The sequence below is a fragment of the Hemitrygon akajei genome, chromosome 23 (assembly GCF_048418815.1).
Source record: "Hemitrygon akajei chromosome 23, sHemAka1.3, whole genome shotgun sequence".
Classification (NCBI taxonomy): Eukaryota; Metazoa; Chordata; class Chondrichthyes; order Myliobatiformes; family Dasyatidae; genus Hemitrygon; species Hemitrygon akajei.
Window position 1 is genome coordinate 32,956,566 of NC_133146.1, and position 17,703 is coordinate 32,974,268.

At 39.7% G+C, this 17,703-nt stretch overlaps 1 protein-coding gene across 11 annotated transcripts in view; it reads right to left on the reverse strand.

The window, feature by feature from the left end:
• Positions 1-17,703, reverse strand: part of sgms1b (sphingomyelin synthase 1b) — a 90,478-nt gene that overhangs the window by 47,259 nt on the left and 25,516 nt on the right. For 6 of the 11 annotated variants that reach the window (XM_073027341.1, XM_073027346.1, XM_073027340.1 and 3 more), the window contains one exon: positions 13,259-13,342. The exons of 2 other annotated variants lie outside the window; for them this stretch is intronic. The gene's annotated coding sequence lies outside the window, so the exon portion shown is untranslated. Of the gene's footprint in view, positions 1-4,624; positions 4,691-13,258; positions 13,343-15,306; positions 15,666-17,703 lie in introns of all 11 variants that reach the window. 3 more of the 11 variants (XM_073027345.1, XM_073027349.1, XM_073027343.1) reach the window with 2 other exon arrangements.

The following is a 17,703-nucleotide window of genomic DNA, read 5'->3' on the forward strand; positions in this document are numbered from 1 at the left end:
AAGGGCATGCCCTGGGTGTTGGAGGTCCTTAATAACGGATGCTGCCTTTCTGAGACACCACTCCTGGAAGCTTGTCCTGGGTACTTTGCAGGCTAGTACCCAAGATGGAGCTGACTAGATATACAACCTTCTGCAGCAGCCCCTCCATACCAGACAGTGACGGAGCCTGTCAAAATGCTCTCCACAGTACAACTATAGAAGCTTTTGAGTGTACTTGTTGACATGCCAAATCTCTTCATGCTCTGAATAAAGTATAGCCGCTGTCTTGCATCCTTTATAGCTACATCGATATGTTGGGACCAGGTTAGATCCTCAGAGATCTTGACACCCAGGAACTTGAAGCTGCTCACTCTCTCCACTTCTGATCCCTCTGTGACGATTGGTATGTGTTCCTTCATCTTATCCTTCCTGAAGTCCACAATCAGCTCTTTCGTCTTACTGACATTGAGTGCCAGGTTGTCGCTGTGTTACCACTCCACTCATTAGCATCTCTCTCCAGTACGCCCTCTCGTCACTATCTGCGATTCCTCCAACAATGATTGTATCGTCGGCAAATTTATAGTTGGTATTTGAGCTATGCCTAGCCACACAGTCGTGTATATAGAGAGTCGAGCAGTGAGCTAAGCAGACACCCCTGAGGTGCACCACTGTTGATCGTCAGTGAGGAGGATATGTTATCACCCATCTGCACAGATTGTGGTCTTCCGGTTAGGAAGTCTAGGATCCAAATGCAGAGGGAGGTACAGAGGCCCAGGTTCTGCAACTTTTCAATCAGGATTGTGGGAATGATGGTATTAAATGCTGAGCTTCAGTCGATGAACAGCATCCTGACTTAGGTGTTTGTGTTGTCCAAGTGGTCTAAAACCCTGAGGGGAGCCACTGAGATTGTGTTGACCTATTGCGGCAATAGGCAAATTGCAATGGGTCCAGGTCCTTGCTGAGGCAGGAGTTCAGTCTGGTCATGACCAACCTCTCAAGGCGTTTCATCACTGTTGATGTGACTGCTACTGGGTGACAGTCGTTAAGGCAGCTCACATTATTCTTCTTAGGCACTGGTATAATTGTTGCTTCTTTGAAGTAAATGGGAACTTCCGCCTGTAGCAGAGAGGTTGAAAATGACCTTGAATACTCCCGCTAGTTGGTTGGCACAAGTTTTCAGAGCCTTACCAGGTACTCCACTGGGACCTTTCGTCTTGCGAGGGTTCTCTCTTTAAAGACAGTCTAACATTGGCCTCTGTGGCGGAGATCACAGGGTCATCAGGTGCAGCAGGGATCTTCACAGTTGTAGTTGTGTTCCCCCTTTCAAAGTGTGCATAGAAGGTGTTGAGTTCATCTGGTAGTGAAGCATTGCTGCCACTCATGCTATTGGGGTTCACCTTGTAGGAAGTAATGTCTTGCAGACCCTGCCAGAGTTGCCATGCATCCGATGTTGCCCCCAACTTTGTTTGAAATTGTCTCTTCGCCCTTGAAATAGCCCTCTGCAAATCATACTTGGCTCTCTGATACAGGCCTGGGTTGCCAGTCTTGAATGCCACAGATCTAGCCTTCAGCAGACAACATAACTCCTGGTTCATCCAAGGCTTTTGGCTTGGGATTGTACAGTAAGTCTTTGTCAGCACACACTCATCCACATAGGTTTTAATGAAGTCAGTAACAACTGCAGCATACCCATCCAGGTTCGAAGATGAATCCTTGAATACAGTCCAGTCCACCGATTCAAAGCAGTCCTGTAGGTGCTCCTGAGCTTCCCTTGTCCAAACCTTCTTGGTCTTCACTGGTGGTGTTGCAGTCTTCAGTCTCTGCCTATACTCAGGGAGTAGTAGTACAGCTAGGTGATCAAACTTCACAAAGCGAGGGCATGGAATAGCACAGCAGGCATTCTTGATAGTGGTGTAGCAAAGGTCCAAAGTGTTGTTTTCTCTGGTATTACAAGTGATCTGCTGATGGTAGTTGCTTAGTGATTTTTTCAGACTGGCCTGGTTAAAATCTCCAAAAACGATGGTGAAAGCATTACGGTGCGCTGTTTCGTGCATGCTGATCACTTTACTCAGATCATCCAAAACCTGCTTCACATTGGCCTGAGGTGGAATGTAAACTGCTACCAAAATGACCCCAGAGAACTCCCGTGGTAGGTAAAAAGGACGGCATTTTACTGCTAGATATTTCAGTTCTGCTGAGCAGAATTGGACAGCACTGATATATTTGTGCACCAAGTTGAGTTGATCATGAGGCATACTCCTCCACCGCTGCTTTTGAGAGACTCTATAGATCTATCAATAGTAAACCTGTCGATCTGGATTGCTGCATCCGGTACGGAAGGGGTTAACCAGGATTCTGTGAAACAAAGGACACACGTGGTCCTAATGTCCCTCTGATTCAGCACCCTGGCTCTGAGATCGTTGATTTTACTCACCAGAGACTGCAAGTTCACCAGCAAGATAGTCAGTATAGGGAGTTTAAAACCCTGTTTCCTTAAGCACATTTGTAATCCTGATCTACACCAATTGATCTTCCAAAATATCCAGATCATCTTAATGAAGAAAAAGACTGAATAATATTCTTTGATTTGTTCTATCCTTATTTCATAAACTTATGTTTTGGTTCCCAGCCACAAACTGCTACTGTACTGTACACTACAAGCATTAATAGCTCCAAGCACTGATGCCTTGGACAATCTACTAATGATACTTCACACATTTGATCGGCCTCCCTTCAAGCTGTTTCTTGTCTGGTGGACTCACATTTCAATCTAGCTGTTAATTCTATTCTAAATCTAACTTGCTGCTAACTATTAAACCTTGCTAAACAGGTTGCTTCCACAGAAAAACAAACTTTAATATTCCTCAAAAAAAAAGATAATTACTTGATGCAGTAGTTATCTGATAAGGAACATTACATATTTCACTAGTCACTTCCATAAATAACCTAAGTTGATCCACAGTCCTGTCCTTTAATTTCCCGAGCCCAGGAATTACTTCATCTAAGATGTATAAGCTTTTCCCCATACACGAGGAGATCTGCAGATGCTGGAAATTCAAACAACACACACAAAATACTGGTGGAACGCAGCAGGCCAGGCAGCATCTATAGGAAGTACAGTCGACGTTTTGGGCCGAGACCCTTCGTCAGGACTAACTGAAAGAAAAGATAAATAAGAGATTTTAAAGTGGAAGGGGGAGGGGGAAATCTGAAATGATAGGAGAAGACAGGAGGGGAAGGGATTAAACTAAGAGCTGGAAAGTTGATTGGCAAAAGGGATACAGAGCTGGAGAACGGAAAGGATCATGGGACGGGAGGCCTAAGGAGAAAGAAAGAGGGAGGGGAGCACCAGAAAGAGATGGAGAACAGGCAAGGAGTGATTGTGAGAGGGGCAGAGAGAGAAAAAAGGAGAGAGAAGAAAGAGGGTGGGAGATAAATAAGGGATGGGGTAAGAGGGGGAGGAGGGGCATTAACAGAAGTTAGAGAAATCAATGTGTCTGTCAGAGAAAACAGGATCTCCCAGCGGCCACACATTTTAATTCCACGTCCCATTCCCATTCTGATATGTCTATCCATGGCCTCCTCTACTGTCAAGATGAAGCCACACTCAGGTTGGAGGAACAACACCTTGATTTCTGTCTGGGTAGCCTCCAACCTGATTGCATGAACATTGATTTCTCTAACTTCCGTTAATACCCCTCCTCCCCATTTTACCCCATCCCTTATTTAACTCCCCCCCTTTCTTCTCTCTCTGCTCCTCTCACAATCACTCTTTGCCTGTTCTCTATCTCCCTCTGGTGCTCCCCTCCCCCTTTCTTTCTCCCTAGGCCTCCCGTCCAATAATCCTTTCCCTTCTCCAGCTCTGTAGCCCTTTTGCCAATCAACTTTCCAGCTCTTAGCTTAATCCCTCCCCCCGTCTTCTCCTATCATTTTGGAATTCCCCCTCCCACTTTCAAATCTATTATCTTTTCTTTCAATTTGTCCTGATGAAGGATCTTGGCCCAAAACGTCAACTGTACTTCTCCCTATAGATGCTGCCTGGCCTGCTGCGTTCCACCAGCATTTTGTGTGTGTTGCTTGCTTTTCCCCATTCTGCCTTATTTCCCCCACCACCAGTTCAAAAGAGATCATGAATGATTGTTTCTTGGACTACAGTAAACTATAGAGTAACATTCCCCAAGGATCAGGTCAAGGCCTTTCTGAACACATTTTATGATTTGGATTTGAGTATACTGAGAACAATTCTCAACTTTGCAAATGACAAAATTTGGGAGGCACAGTGAGCTGTCAGAAGGACAAAAGATCTTCAAAAGGATAGTAAAAGGCTTGTGGAACAGGAGGGTGGCTAATGAAATTTTACATAAAGGTGAAGAGCTGCATTTCGTAGGAAAAGTCAAGAAAAGAATATAAACTATATATAAATTCCAAGGAGGTATATACAGTTGCAAGAAGATTGTGAATACTTTGCAATTACCTGGTTTTCTTTAATTACTCATAAAATGTGTCTGATCTTCATCTATATCACAATAATAGACAAACACAATCTGCTTAAACTAATAACACACAAACAACCGTACTAATTCTCATCAATACTGCGTACATAATTTAAACGATTACAGTCTAGCTTCAAAAAAAGTATGTGAACCTTCGGGTATTGCTAGGCATTCCCTGGCAATGAGATTGGAGGTGTGTGTTGTTGAGGTCCCCTGCCCTATATAAAAAAAAGAAACAGAAAGTCAGGTTACTGACAGAGCCTGTTCTTCTCAAGAAAGATCCATTTCTGTTCACACTGTACACCTCAGACTTTCAGTACAAATCTGAGTCTTGTCACTTGCAGAAGTTCTCTGATGACTCTGCAGTGGTTAGTTGTATCAGAAATGGGCAAGAGTCAGAGTACAGAGGACTGGTGGACAAGTTTGTGGAGCGGTGGAAGAGGAATCACCTGCTCCTGAATGTGGCCAATACCTGGGAGAAGGTGACTGATTTTAGGATGACGAGGACTGTGAAGAGTCCTGTATACATTCTGGTAGAAGAAGTTGCGGTGGTGATGGAGTACAAATACTTGGGTGTTCACCTCAACAACAGACTTGACTGCAAAACCTACACCAAGCTGCTTACAAGAAGGGTGTGAGCAGACTATTTTCTAAGGCAGCCAGGATCATTCAATGTGTGCAACAGGATGTTAAGAGATCTTTTACCAGACTGTTGTAGATATCTTCTTTGCGGCTTTACGTTGGGGTAGCAGCATTGGTGCTGGTGATGCAAAAAGACTAAATGAATTCATCAAAAAGGCTGGATCCGTCCTTGGATTCAACCCTGACGCAGTCAGTGGTGGAGATTAGGTCACTAAACAAACTGTTATCCATTATGGACAACCTGGCACAACCTCTCCATGACCAACTGAATCAGCAGCGGAGCATCATTTTGAACAGAATCATTCAGCTCCACTGTCACAAGAATCGCTACAGAAAATCTTTCCTACCAAATGCAATAAGCATATACAGCAGTTCATCTCTGTATGACAGGGAAACACATATCATAGTACAATAGTCTCAGTTTTATTATTTTGTACATTATTGCACATTGGTAAATTACTATATTATTATTCTGTACTTTACTTAGTCTGCCCACCAAGTGTGTTTTTAAATGTTGCTGCTGTAATGAAAGAATTTCCCACTTGAGATTTAAGTATTTATTATTGTTATGTGCACTATGCCTCAATCAGAGCAACTTTCAGAGGACCTTAAAAGAAGAATTGTAGAGATACATGCAGCTAGAAGAGGCTACAAAAGACCTGAATGTTTATCAGTCCACAGTAAGAGAAATTGTCTACAAATGGAAGAAATTCAATACTGTTGCTATTCTCCCTAGGAGTGGGCATCCTGCAAAGATCACACCAGGAACACAACATGCAATGCTGAAGGAGGTGAAAAAGAACCCAAGGATAATAGCAAAAGACCTGTATAAATCACTTGAACTTTCTAAAGTCTTTGTTCATGTGTCCACAATAAGAAAAACACTGAACAAGAATTGTGTTCATGGAGGGGCACAACAAGGGAAAGCACTGTTCTCCAAAAAACATTGCTGCACATCTCAACTTTGCAAAAGACCTCCTGATGTGCTTCTGGGCCAATGTTCAGTGGACAGATGAGAGAGATGTTGAACTTTTGGCAGAAATGCATGCTATGTTTGGAGGAAAAAGGGCTCTACACACCAATACCTCATCTCAACTACGAAGCCCCAGTCATGGCTTGGGGCTACTTTGCTGCCTCAGAGCCTCAACAGCTTGCAATCTTTGAAGGAACAATGACACAACAGCAAATTAACAGAATGGTTTAAAAAGAAGAAAATTTGTGCTTTGAAATGACCAAGTTAGAGTCCAGACTTTAGCCCAATTGAGATGTTGTGGCCTAATTGAAGAGGGCTGTTCATGTGAGGTATCCCAGAAATACTGATGAATGGTCTAAAATTCCTCCTTGCCATTGTGCAAGTCTGATCAGCAGCTACAGGAAACATTTGGTGGAAATTATTGCCGCTAAGGGAGGTTCCACATTATTAAATACAAGGTTTCACATCTTTTTTCCAGCCCGGCCTGTGAATGATTGAACAATATGTTCAATAAAGACATGAAAACTACAATTATTTGTGTGTTACTCTTTAAGCAGATTGTGTTTGTCTTTTGTGATTTAGATAAACATCAAACCACATTTTAATGCAGAAAACCAGGTAACTGCAAAGGGTTCACCAACTTTTTCTTGCAACTGCATATGCAATTTATTGGCATTGCAAGGCAGGCTGAGAAAGTGGTTAATATGATTCAAAGATACTGGTGCAGAGTGTACAAGAACAAGTTGTCAAGATGAACTTTATAAAACTTCAGTTGTTCCAGTGCTCTGCAGTTTCCGAGAGGATTCTGGGAGGCAGAGGCAGCATCCGAGATTAAAGCCTCCATAGTTTGTCAATTAAAGTGACCAAAGAGATTGAAACAGCAAAGCAAATGTGGAAGGTGAGTGCTCTGCCTTTATTCTAAAATTGCTGGGGGATCGCTCTAAAACCTGAAAGGGGAGACTGCATTTTGATCTCTGGTGGAATCATTTGCAGCTAGAGGGAAAGGACCGCCACTATGCTCAGAAAATGTTATCCATGTTTTCTGCATTTTGGATTTGAACCCACCCCCCCCCCTCCCCAAGTATTCTAGTTTTTTCTTCTGTTTTTCACCCAATTTATTTTGTGCCGTGGGGGGGGGGGGGGGGGGGGTGTGTGGTGGTGGAGATTTGACGGTTGATGATTGTACTGCTTTTTTATTTTCTTTCTTGGTTTCGTGGCGACCTGGAGAAGAATTTTAGAGCTGTATACTTTGATAATAAATTAACCTTTGAAAACACTGATTAGGCCACAATGGGAATACAACACATTGGTATGGCTGCCAATCTTGAGATGTAAAAGCAAGATATTTTGCAAAATTATTCCTTGGAGCTCTAGGCCAATTTGTGACATTGATTTGGGATTCTAATTTTCATGAGAAACACAGAGGCAGTAAGGAGTAAAGATGGGATGTTCAGCTCAGCCACGACAAATAAATAAAAAGGAGTAACTTATGATGACCTGATGTCTGTCTTACATGTTCATTGGGAGAGTTACAGCAGACATTAAAAAAATTCCCATCCCTGGCTCTCAGCTATTTCTAAGCCTGTGATTTCACAAGCTATCCTGAACATGGAAAAGTTTATCACTAGCACTATCCGCAATTTTAAAGAGCTCTTTAAACAATATTGTTGAAGGCTGAATGGATGGACTGGATTACTATCCCCACCCCAGAATCCCTCACTTTTTGTAAGGAAGATAGGTATGTGTTCATGAAACTAAGCAAAACAGATTTTTGGAGGTATTTGACAAGGAATAAATGTGCCCAGATTTCTGACCTGAAATATCTGGCCTCGGTGAACTGCTTTATAAAGAGCCTTTTGTATATTTTCAGAACAGCCCTAACTTTAGAATTTAAGGGTCAGATTTCAGTTATGCCAACTGGCAGACCCTCTTAACCTTATTTCATGCAAAGTCTATGGACACAGAAGATCTTGGGTCTTCGCCAACACGAGTCAAGGACAGCTCTTTAAATTGCAGTCTGAATGGGTTAACTGGTATATCAGTGCAGACTAAGGTCAAGCAAGGCTACGTCATTAGGCCAACATTTCTCAATTAAATTCTTGCCCAATATTGTTAATTCTCCTCTAGAATCTCTCCCATTGATGTGAAACAGATTTACAAGACAAATCAGGAACTGCTCGACATCATCACCTCTACCAAGTTCACTTTAACTTCAGCTATTAAGTTGCAGCATGGAGACAACACACAGGGTTACATTCATAGGCCAAAATCCAAGTCTTCAACAACATGATCATTGAAAAATGACAGTGTATGACATGTTAATGCAGTCGGCCCTCCTTATCCGCAGGGAATTGGTTCCAGGACAAACCCCCCCGGCGGATACCAAAAATCGCGGATGCTCAAGTCCCTTATTTAACCTGGCTCAGTGCAGCGGTCTTTAGGACCTGGCGCAGCTCTGAATCCTCAATGTTTCTGTTCACGAAAATATTCATGATCACAATTGAAAGTAATAAAGTGATCAGAAAGAGGTGAAACGCCATCAGTCACTGGAAAAGTGTTAGGCTACAGTCGGTCAACGATCGGAACAATTTTAATGGAGCATGTGAAAGGCCCTGCCCTGATGAAAGCTACAATTATTACTAAGCAACGCAGTGGTTTAATTATTGAAATACGCATGTTTCTTAAGTTTTATATGCATAGAAAGGTAAAATATATACTATACACTAAGAAAAACGTTTTACTGACGCTAAATAATACCGGATGTACCTGTTCCGACTTCAAATCCGACTTAAAGACGGACTCAGGAACAGAACACATTCATAACCCGGGGACTGCCTGTACATTTAAATAATCTCTAGATTACTTATAACATCTAATACAATGTAAATTCCATGTAAATAGTTGTTATACTGTATTGTTTAGGGAATAATGACAAGAAAAAAAAGTCTGCACATGCTCAAACGAGTACTGGACAGAGAACTTCTGGGTTTTCCCGATCCGCGGTTGGTTGAATCCGCGCATGTGGAATCCGCGGATAAGGAGGGCCGACTGTATTGGCGAAACAAAGGTCATCTCCCCAAATAACTCCTGTAAACACTGTTATTCTGACATTAAAGACTCCAGAAAATGTGAACAGCTCCCACATCTTAGAAGATATCTTTATCAGAATCGGGTTTAATATCATTGGCATATGTAATAAAATTTGTTGTTTTGCAGCAGCATCATATTGTAATATATAATAAAAACTATAAATTACAATAATCAATATGCATAAAAATTAAATTAGTGCGAAAAGAGCAAAACAAAGAAAGATAGTGAGAGGTAGTGTACACATGTTCATTGCCCATTCAGAAATCTGATAGTAGTGAGGAAGAAACTTTCCCTAAGAAGTTGAACATGAAGGGAGCCCATCAGGAGCCCTTCAGCGCCCATGAAGGAGTGGGCCAAGTTTGCAACTTCCTGCAGCTTTTTCCGATCCTGTGCAGTGACCCCTCCATAGGATGGTGTGAAGTGGCCCCTCCATACTGAGCGGTATTCACCATCACATCCAATGCAACAACCTTTGGCCAAGGAAAAGCTTTTTCAGAAACTACTTGGAAAAAGTACACCACAAACAACTTTTTAGGAAGTTCTGTTCCATGACTAAAAATCGAGCAACACTGGAGAAAGTGTTGAGAATGTCAAGCTCATTCAGCACTCCAGCTAAAACTGCATCAAGGCTCTCTGCACTGCTTGTGGCAGAGTCCACAAGCACAATTATGGTTCCATCAGCCATGTCAGAAACTGCAGAAGGAATGGACTGCCCAAGGAGTTTACATCACAACTGAAACACCGTGAGCAGTTCTGACCACTGCATCACAGGAAAGACTTTTTGGAATTGTAAGGAGGGCCACATGGATTTGGCTGAAAGACACCAGGACTCAAAAGTTAAATTAACACCGAAATAATACAAACCAGGCTTGCATCTCTCAAGAATTTAGTTCAAGGAATAACTTGATGGAATTTTAAAGATAATAGCAGGCACCCTTAAAGTACTCCAATAAATTATTAATAAACTATTTCTGTTTTATTAGGCAACCAAGGAACAACCAAAACAAAATAAAATTAGGTTGTCAGAAGCAAAATTAAAGAGCACTTCTACTAAAGAAAAGGGCGTTAGGAGTTTGAATTAACAAATGCAAAATGAAATTGGGGGTCAGTTGTGTTAATTTAATATACAAAACTAATCATTTGAGCCTTTGATAGATGCGGAAATATATATTTCAGCTACTGTAGTACTGTTAATTTTAGATGAGACGGGTTTAAAAAAATTGCATTGAGAACAATCATGACAGAAGGAAATAATAATACAAAAGATCATCAAATGAGGCTATCGGGATTGAAATAAAGAAGTCACACTGCTCAGAGTGTGCTACAGAGCATCAAATAATCCAAGGAAATTGAACAAATGTATTTGACAACTGTAAAAATACTAGGACAATATAGTTAAATATTTCAATTACCCTAATATCAACTAGAATGGAGTCAAAGAATGTCAGAGAGCATAGCATTCAGGAGATACATATCCTGGACAGGATATGGAGTTGCTGGGGTGTAGTTAAATTTCTGGATTTAGTTCTACTGAAGCTGGAAGAAGTATAGTGAGATGACACAGAGTTAATTAAATTCCATGTAGTTATAGAAAAGAACTATAAAATGGCTTCTAAATCAGTACAATACCTGAGGATTAAAAGAAATTTGGCTAATGTGGACTGGAAAAGACCCCCTGAAGCAACAGGAGACTTTACAAGCTTTCTCATAACATAGCAAGCTCTTCCATTGTAAATTAGACATTTGTAGTTACAAAGTTATGACTGGAACCAAGTGCAATTTACAGGCCATGCAAATAGGAAGGCTTGAAGTTTTCAATATTCATATACTGCCACTTGAATTTTATATTCAGAATTCACAAAGATATGTTGAGATATGATAAGGAAATAAAGAGTTTTGTCTTGCCCAAATTATGAAAACAAAGTAGGGATTCTACCCTTTAAGTTTGTTTTATTAATCATATGATCGTGGCAGATCCATTATCTCAATACCAAATCATAAGCATAAGAGATTCTGGAATGTGCTGGAAAACTTGAGCAACACAGGCATTCACAGTCAAGTTTTGCCAGAGTAGGACAGTAAAATGAGAAATAGTAAACTGGACAACATTCAGGATACAGACAGACAAATTTTGTGTGAATTCAAATTTATCTTAGATGGAAAATGAGATGCTGGATTAATCAAGACTGACAAGGTATGGTTGAAAAATCTAATGGCAAACCTGAGCATGCTCACTTAATCATCTCTAAAATTATCTTATGAACTTTGGAAAACAATGTATGGAGGGTTGAAAATGGAAGAGCATGTGATAGGAAAATGGTAAAAATCAAAGGTAAGAACTTCAAAGGTCCTAGGGTATAAGTAGCATTTAACAATTCCAAATTGAAGGGATTAACAAAAATTAGCTTGAAAAACAGAAAAAAATGCCAATTTCTTGAAGTTATCGGCCCAATCAACAGAACTTAGCTCATGAAATTAACTTGGGCCAGAAGTTAATAAAATACTGTAATGTAGATTGTGAATCTCTCAGAAGCAAGACAGGGGTCAGTCAGAAGTCGTACAGCACAAAAACAGGACCTTCAACCCACCTAGTCAATGCCAAAAAACATTTAAACTGCCTACACCCATTGACCTGCACTGGGACCACAATCCTCCATAGCCCCCCTACCATCCATGTACCTATCCAAACTTCTCTTAAACTTTTAAATTGAGCTTCATGCACCACATGCTGACAGTTTATTCCACACTCACAACCTTCTGAGTGAAGAAGTTTCCCCTCATGTTCCCCTTAAACTTCTCACCTTTCACCCTTAACCCATGACCTCAGGTTGTAATCCCACCCAACCTCAGTGGAAAAAGCCTACTTGCATTACCTTATCTATACCCCTCAATATTTTGTATACCTCTATCAAATATTCTCTCAATATTTCACGTTGCAAGGAATAAAGTCCTAACCTAACCAATCTTTCCTAACTCAGGTCCTCTAAACTCAGCAAAATCTTTGCAAATTTTCTCTGTGCTCTATCAACCTTGTTTACATCTTTCCTGTATGTTGGTAACCAAAATTGCACACAATATTCCAAATTAGGCCTTACCAATGTCTTCTACAACTTCAACTTAACCATCTCCTGTACTTCAGACTACAAGCAAAACACAATGAGATCTATTAGATCTCACTGGAAGCTCAACTCCAGAGAAATGTCAAAGTAAAATTATCAAATTACATGCATGTCACCACATACAACTGAGATTCTTCTTCCTGCGGGCATTCTGAACAAATCTCTAGAACAGTAATTGTAAACAGGATCAATGAACAACAAACTGTGCAAATGCAAATAAACAGCAATAACTAGAACATGAAATAACAAAGTAAAGAATCCTTAAAGTGAGACCATTGGTTGTGAGAGCACCAGAAACATAATGAGTATATTTATCCCCTTTTTCTTAAGAGCCTGATGGCTGAGGAATAAAAACTGTTCTTGAAGCTAAGGGTGCGACTCCTGAGGCACCCGTACCTTCTACCTGTTGGCAGCAGTGAGAAAAGGGCATGGCCTGAGTGGTGAGGATCTGTGATGATGGATGTTGCTTTTTTACTGCAACATTTCATGTAGATGTACTCAATGGCTGGAAGGGCATTTCCCATGATGTACTGGACTAAGTCCATTATCTTTTGTAGGATTTTCCACTCCAAGGAATTAGTGTTCCCGTAACAGGCCATAATGCAGCCAGTCAGCACACTTTCCACCACACATCTATAGAAGTTTGCTAAAGTTTTTGATGACATGCTGGATCTCTGCAGACTCCTGAGGAAATAAAGGTGCTGTTGTGCTTTCTTTGCAATTATATTTATACAATGGGTCCTGGAGAGATCCGCTGAGATAGCGACACCCAGGAATTTAAAGTTACTGATCCTTTCCACCTCTGACCCTCTAAAGAGAACTGGCTCATGGACCTCTGGCTTTCCCGCTCCTTAAGTCTTGCTCATTTCAACTGTGTTCTGAGAAATAGTGACCAACGGCATGCACACATGTGGAACTGAAAAGCCCAACATTTAAATTTTAAAAAACAATGACGTTCATACCTGAAAAGAATGTATGCTGTTACAATTTGGTACTTTTGGATAAACTTTTATTGAAGTGCAGCTTGAATCCAGCAAATGGCAAACCTGAAATAGAATGAAGTAGATAGTTCATAAGAATTTCAGTAACATGTACACTATTAATTTTCAGATCACTGCACCTCCATTGTCAAAAAGAAAAATTCCCTGATTTCTTTAAGTATTCCTAACCATTGGCTTTTCTTCCACCTATAGAAAATTCCGGAATTTAAATGGAACACGAGTGTAAAGCTTTCCCATTTTTCATATATTATAAAGCTTTAATCTTGTTACATTATAAAGCTGATATTAAAGAAAAATTAAAGCTGATTTAAGTTCCCAATGTAAATCTGTTTTTTCCAGTCCTGATGAAGGGTCTCGGCCCAAAACGTTGCTTGTACTCTTTTCCATAGGTCCTGCCTGACTTTTTGAGTTCCTCCAGCATTTTGAGTGTTGCTTGGATTTCCAGCATCTGCAGATTTTCTCATTTCTGATTTTTCTTTTATTGTTTACTAACTTGCAATAGTCATGAAATGATTCCATTAGGTCAATGCAGCATTTGGTTTCCTCTCTTAACAATTCTAAACAAAAACGTTCAGTACAGATAATCAGACAAATCAAATTTAACCAGAACAAACTCCTGCATATACTTCAAACATCATTCTTCCTCAATTTCAAAACTGCAATAGCTACTCGACAGTTAAAATCCAACCGCAATGACATACTTCACAGGATGATGCGGAATCTCGTGTTTATAATTTACACATCAAGGACTTTGCAGTACTTTTCAAATTATTTCTTCCAAGCATAAGAACAAAATACGGTATCTTTAAGGATCACCTTGGTTTAGATAACCACATCAAAAATCTCACACTATATAGTACTAACATTGTCATAAAAATATTAATTTACTTCTATTGCCTTGGAACATGATAAACTATTTCTGCAAAAAACCCTCAAAAGTTGGCAAGACATTGAACCAAAGAGAATGGAAAGGTGTGGGGTCAGAGAGGGGAATTGTAAGGTAAAGGCTATTTATAGCCAGATACAGTCTCAACCACTAATTCATAGGGTCAACAATACTGACATGAAACATTTTGCAGATGCTGGCTAGAATTCAGGAATTTTATGTTCTGGAAAACTATGTTGGCAAAAAACACTCAGCCAAATACAAAGTAAAAAATTAATTCAGTGGAACCAGGGAACCAACTAAAAGAAATTCTGACATCACATGTCTCTTTGCCAGTTCCCATAGCTCTCTACATTCTGGTAGAATCTCCTAAAACAATTCTAATAAGCATGCTTTCTGGAGCAAAAGCAATTACAGTAACAAACACAAATCTACTCCTATCCATGAGTAACCACATACTAACTATGGCCTTGGACAAAATATATGGAACCCTAAACTGGAGTTAAGGAGCTCATCTGGAATAATCATCACCCATTAACACAAGAAACTGGAGCAGTAAACCAATCAACTCCTCATACTGGTTCCTTCTTAAAACAAGATTATGAATGACCCATTCTTGGCCCCAACAGCATTTCCCCATACTCTCACTTGTAATTTGCGTCTGTTCTAGTTCAGCAATTAGAAAACATTTTACAAAAAGGAGAAGCAACAAAGCCAATAGTTAACTCTCATACCAATGAAATTTGACATATTTGCAAATTAAAATTGGGTAATTTGTGAGGTCCATTTTCAAATACATTGACTACAGTGATTTTTTGCAGTTCATGTTTGAATCCAATCCTTAAAGCTTTCTTCCAAAAATTGTGGAACTGCATTTGAAAAACTTTCAGATAAGAAGCTGTCTTTGCTGGGGGTGAACAACAATTCCAAAATATTAATTTAAACCAGCCAGAAAATTCAAAAATGTCCCATTATTACTGGATAAATTGGGTTCCCTTCCAACATTAATTATTCCATACACTAATTGATAATGGAAATTTGCCAAATGTCTGCTTATCCCTGAGAAATTCTACAAACCAAATACATGACTGACCAGGTCAGCTCCATAGTCATCCAGAATTACCTGCTGCAACTGAGACAAAAATGGAAGCTGAGTAACGTATGATTGTATAGCTGAATTCCACCAAAAGCACAAAAAGGTTCTCGTTACTCCGTATCTCAGTACTTCCTTTGAACTTGTGCTAGCCAACACTGGTTAAAAGATGGAGTGCCAGAGAGCAAGGAAAGTGGTGGGTCAATGGGTGTGATGATTTCAGGGAGTCTGTCTTGCCATTTGGTAAAGGATTGCCAGTAGATGGATCTGCTTCTGGGGCTGAATCATGTTGCACTGGGAGTGAAGCTGTCTGCCCCCATCTGAACCACTAAGTGACACTCTTTTGTCTTCTCTGAAGAACAGATGGGTGAATCAGGACAGCAGCTGATCTTAAAGAGCAAAAAGAAAATATCAGTAGGCATATGCTCCAAAAAATAAAGAAGATGAAGCAGTTTAAACAGTTCTCACCCACACCTTCCCAGCCAGAATGGAGACTCTATAGTGTTTTACAAATCTCCTGTATTGATAGATACCAGTATTACTCTTATAGAATTTTATCTTATCTGCAAGTAAGCCACAATTTTTTGGTTTATAGTTCATCCTGTATATATAGATAGGACCTAATACATTAGCCAGTTTCAACACCCTGACTATTTCTATTCCAGGATGAAACAAGTTCTCACCTCAGACTGGGTTAAATGGCTGCACGAAATGAGTAGAAAAATATCAAAGCGCAGGAGTGTCATTAACCTATTCTTCTATTTGATGTGTTTTGAGTATCCACAACCTAAAGTTTATTTTCAATGCTTAAAATGCAAATTATGCACAATTTTCTCGCAAAGTCAAGATCTCACAAAACATGTTGCTGCCAATGAACTGTGTTTGAAGTGGAATCACTGTGGAGATGGCAGCTAATTTGTACACTAATTTGTATGAAAAATAATTAGATTAATGACCAGATAATCTAGGATAATGACTGAGACAATTAGCCAGGGCACCAGGAGAATTTACCAAACTGTTTTCAAATTGCATTTAGATCTTGTGCATTGGCCCAGAGGGTATTACTGCAACATGTCATCCATAATGTAGTTCCTCCAACATTGCAATACTGAGGGACAGAAACCACATGTGGGTTAGTGGTCAAGTAGAGGTCAAAGTATTGTTATGATGCTTTAGAAATTATTAACAATATTACACTTGAACTGCATCTTAGATGTCTTAAGGCATCACTTGCAACAAAATTTGACATTAATACTGAAAGATGAGACTACTTAATCCCTGATAACAATATGGAGCCAATTAGATCTCCCTTCAGTCTCCAGATTCAAAGGAAGCATCTAATATTATCCAAATATTTTGTTGGTTAAAGTCTCCCAGTTCCAACAACTCTCTGACAAATCTCTCCAATACAATTACATTTTTCATTTCTGTGACAAACAGAATTCTCAAACAAGCTTTGCAATTGAACAGGTGTTGCAGCATAACCTCCCAGATTTTACCTTCTAAACAGCTAATCTTGCACGCTTTAAATCATCTCATCTAACCATCTTTCTGAAAAGTTTAATGAACATAAAAACCAGCTGGCCCAGTCATCGCTTCTTTCCAAAATGCTGAACCCTTTACTTTTTGCTCTACCCTAGCATTTTACAATGTTCATCCCATCCACTTCTTCCTTAACTTTGTCAACATTCACCCTCTTCCTTTAGAATACCAGTTACAGAAGTACTTAAGAACACTAAGATCAATTCTATGAGTAACAGACACTATTCATTCCCTATTTAGCTTTCATGTTCATAAAAAAAGATCATTGGATTTTCTTTGATTTTACCTACCAGTATTTTTTCATTCCTCTTTGCTTTCATAGCTTTTACTTATTTTCAATATTCTTCTGGGCATTCTGCAGTATTAATTTATTTTTATTATTTATTTATTTACTTATTCGTTCATTCTTTTTACACACAGTCCTTTTGCCTATTTAATTCTATTTCATTTTATTCTATAGATTTTTTTGCCCAAGGAGTTATTTGGCAGATGCTTCATTTTTATTTTATGAAAGATTTATTCCAAACCTTTGATTTCCTTCCTACAGTGGCATGAAAAAGTTTGGGCACCCCAGGTCAAAATTTCTGTTACTGTGAATAGTTAAGCAAGTAAAAGATGATCAGATTTCCAAAAGGCATAAAGTTAAAGATGACACATTCCTTTAATATTTTAAGCAAGATTACTTTTTTCATTTTCATCTTTTACAGTTTCAAAACAACAAAAAAGGGAAAGGGCCCGAAGCAAAAGTTTGGGAACCCTGCATTGTCAGTACATAGTAACACCCCCTTTGGCAAGTATCGCAGCTTGTAAACGCTTTCTGAAGCCAGCTAAGAGTCTTTCAATTCTTCTTTGGGGGATTTTTGCCCATTCATCCTTGCAAAAGGC